A 4,408-nucleotide genomic window follows, 5' to 3' on the forward strand; every position below is an offset into this window, starting at 1 on the left:
CACTGAACTCTGGACAAATGGGAAGAGCAGGCAATAAGACCAATCTCTATCACCTCTTTCTCACTAAAAAGCCTTTGTGCTTTGTTTTGCAGCGCCCCTTTGCAAAAGCTTTCTCTGAAACTCATCCTGTTCCGTCTACCCCTTCGGATTCATTTCAATCATAAAAGCAAGCATAAGTTGCCACTGAGAGTCGCTGCATAGTTGGCCAATGGGAGCTTGACGTTATTTGGGAAAAATGCAGCTCTGCAGGTACCTGACATATTTCTACAAATCATTTCTATTCCTTCCCTTTATCACACTTCTCCAATACTCCCACACAGTTTGCTATTCCTACCATTCCAAGTAATTTAACAATACAAAAATCATCTGGCTTAACAGCAGCGTCTGCTCTCTTACTTCCCTCATGCAGTGTTTTCTCCTTGTTTGGCGTTACACTATTTTCCATTTTTAGAATTTCACATGTAGTATTTCCTTTTACAATAACACTTTGCCTGATAAATCCTTCTCTCCCTCCGCTGCAAAGGTATCACCAGCCTTTTCCAAAGGCAAACCAACCGTGGAACAGAAGCCGCCATGTATGGAAAGGATATTCCTTACTGAAGATTTAAACCTCAAGCTCCAAGATATCCAACACAGTAAAAACAAAACTGAGGCGGGAGGAAGAGGACCAGGCAAATAAGGGTTCTCTACTAGCACTTCTCAATTTCATGTGCACTACTTACCTGTGACAGAACAAGGTCATCACATGCTCTGTGCTCTTTGGTGTTAATTCACTATCTGTATCAGAGAACTAGAAATAGCCAAATTTGCAACAGATTTCCCAGAACAGCTAGAAGAAGCATGAACAGCGGAAGGAAATAATCAAATTCTTTTCTTTATACGAAGAAGAAAATAGTTCACTTTCATGTATTTGTAACAAATCTATAGACTATGTTATGAAAACTAAGGTATATTTCCAGAAAGCAATTACTATGCCAGGCTAACACAAAACTGCCAACCCAAACAATCAAGATTACAAGTCCTGCATCAAAACACCGATAAGAACAACTTAACACTCCTTGATTTATAAGGCATAGTAAGTATTGGGCTCTTTTTACATATGTTTCAACTGGAGCCATTAGGTATCGTGAATTATTTTCATACAATAAAAGTCAACTTTCTATAGACAGATTTTCTCATAATCACTTCTCTCTAAAATTAAAGCGTTAAGAAAGTAGAAGGTACTGGAAGACTTTCAGGAACATAGGCAAAACAGACAAAGGAAGTCCCATAATAAACAAAAATATGGGACTCTAGAACCCCCATCTTCCTTCACGTAAAGAGCTCAGATACCAGTGTTATTCTAGCTCTGATACACTACAGACTTTGACAGAGTTTTAAAACTCTAAAGTATATCAGAATTAATTATAATTAAAAAGCATCAGCATTCTCTGATACACAAGTAGCAACTAGGCAAATAGCATCAAACCCATTTAAAAAAATAATCAATCACTTGGTTTATTTTTTTAAGGAAACATAACAAAGCAAATGTAAAGCCCCCATAAACTTAATCTGTACCAAAGACTCCAAATCCAGACTTTTTAAAGTAACCAATAACCAGATTAATCTGTTACTTGTTCAAACCACAAAGTTCAGTGTACTCCTAGAAAATAACATTCACATATACACTATTGAGTGGTATAAACATCCCTTACCACTAGGTCCCATATGAGCTTATTTTACTCACTCAAAGTAAAGAAGACTCAAGCTTTTCCACCCGGAAAAAAAAAAAAAAGAAAAAAAAAATTAAACAATAACCAGATTAATCTGTTACTTGTTCAAACCACAAAGTTCAGTGTACTCCTAGAAAATAACATTCACATATACACTATTGAGTGGTATAAACATCCCTTACCACTAGGTCCCATATGAGCTTATTTTACTCACTCAAAGTAAAGAAGACTCAAGCTTTTCCACCCGGAAAAAAAAAAAAAAGAAAAAAAAAATTAAACACCACAACTATCCTCAGCAGAGCACTCCAAAAAGCTGTTTGAATGGTGCAACCGAAACCCTGAAGTAGCACCTACAGAGCAGCCGGCAGAGAAGCCGTTGCCAAGCCCTTACTGCAGCTGTGGGCGGGGGCGTCAGTTAGCCCTAAGGCCCAACAGCTGGCAGGGCTTCTCCATGGGACATGAACTGCTTCGATGGTTATTGCCAGAAATTTCCTTCTCAAGCTGCTGTCTCTATTTTGAGCAAGTGCTAATTCTGTTTGCCCACCGTAAAAAGATGGCATTTTCCTTATAGAGCTATTTAATTTAACTGCATTTTATCTGCAACATTCAGAACTATCTTTTTTAATAAACTGTAGCTCTGTTAACAGTTGCTGCCCAATACCTGAAAATCAGTCTGAGCCCATGCACCAGATGTGGGGGAAAAGTAGAGGTGAAGCATGACTAGAGCAGGTGAATCACATATCAGGCCTAAATCAAATGCAAAAAAAAAATGTTTACTGCAGTTAAGAGCATGCATTTTGCATATTTTTGAAGCAACACTGATGAAGAGATAATGTACATCTGGTGTGTTTTCTACAGTACAGCAAAATCCCCATCCAGCAAAGGCCCTCAATTTATTGTCTAACTGGAGTTGAGAGTCCACTTCAGCGAGTTACCAAATACTCACTGCTGACCTCACCAACTACCAAGTAATAATGGAGGTACCAGCTGTATCTTCCCAGCTGAAGAGAGACTTTTTCCTCGGTATGTAGTAAGTTAGCTTCTTCTCCCCTTCATTTTGTGCAGAATGACCTTTTCAAAGGTTACAACACTTAAATTTCAGAATGTGTTAATTGGTAATTCATAGGTAAATTTACTTGATAGCACCAATTTAATTTAAAATTTTAAAAGAGAACACAGAATCTCATGAATGCAGAATTTCAGGCCAAGCTTTTGTTCTTCAAAACCCTCAGAAATAATACTATCCCTTGTGTAAACTTTCCAGGTAGAACTCACTCAAGTCTTCTACAGAGAGTACACTGAAGAAATCTTCAGGCTTGTTGGTAATAAATGGCTATCTTATATTCTGTCTCGGTTTTATCTGTGATTTAGCACAGACTAAAGATATGTTTTGCTATTAACAATTCCACAGAAACGCTCCTGCCTAATAAATCCGGCCTACTTTTTTCTGCTCTACTAGTTAGTCTAATAAAAGACATTACCTGTCCTTACATAACTTGCCTCACTGATATCCTTAGACTGTCAATTAAAACAGAATTTCTATTTAAAAAAGATCACTCTTCATTATTTTTCAGTAAGGTAAGTTTGGTTAGCGTAGGAAATCAGCACAGATTAGCTTTACTATTATTTGTAATGACAGATAAGGTACTACTTCTCAAAATTATTACTAACTGTCAAGAAATAAGGGGTCACATCTATCGTGACTAACAGTGACTGTTAAGCAAGACCATTTAAAAAACTAATTGCTGAAGATTTTATACGACAGCCTGCTTCTGACACACATTTTCAGATCTGAAAAGCATAAGAAACATTGAGAATCCATTAAAAAAAAAATCCTTTCTACTTTCAAAAGCTGCCTTTTGTTGTAGATATAATCAGAGAGACAAGGAACTTGGAGTGAAATCTCTGTGCACATGTACATCAGATTCCGGAGATGAACAAAAAAGTGGTCTGCTGCTGCTGTATAGACAGCTTAGCTGGCCAGCTTTGGCTGTACTGTGCTCCTCCAGAAGTCATTCAAAGCAACTAGCTGCAAACTGGTCAGCCTCACCTTTATCCTTGGGAAGGGGATGGAACAAATAATCCTGGAAACCATTTGCAAACACATTAAGGACAAAAATGTGATTTAGAGTAGTCAGCATTGATTTATGAAAGGGAAATGATGCCTGACTAACCTGACAGCCTTCTCTGATGAAATCACTAGCATGATGGATGAGGGAAGAGCAGCTGATACTGTTTATCTCCACTTCAGCAAGGCTTTTGACACTTGCTCCCGTAACATCCTCATTGGCAAATTGATGAATTATGGCCTAGATAAGTGCTCAGGGAGGTAGACCGAAAGCTGGCTGAGCTGCTAGGCTTAAAGGTTGTGATCAGCATCACAAAGTCAAGCTGGAGGCCAGTCGGTAAGTTTGCAGGTGACAAAAAAATAGGAGGAGTGATCGATACAGTAGGTGCTACCATTCAGAGGGTCCTTGACAGGCTGAAGAAATGGTCAAACAGGAACCTTGTGAAGTTCAACAAAGGTAAGCACCAAGCCCTGTATCTAGGGAGGAATAACCCCCTGCATCACTACATGCTGGGGGCTGACCAGTCGGAAAACAACTTTGCATAAAAAGACCTGAGGGTCCTGGTGGACAAGTTGAACGTGAGCTAGCAGTACATCCCTGTGGCAAAGAAGGCCAACAGCATCCTGG

This window comes from Aptenodytes forsteri, unplaced genomic scaffold (assembly GCF_000699145.1).
Source record: "Aptenodytes forsteri isolate BGI_AS27 unplaced genomic scaffold, ASM69914v1 Scaffold252, whole genome shotgun sequence".
Classification (NCBI taxonomy): Eukaryota; Metazoa; Chordata; class Aves; order Sphenisciformes; family Spheniscidae; genus Aptenodytes; species Aptenodytes forsteri.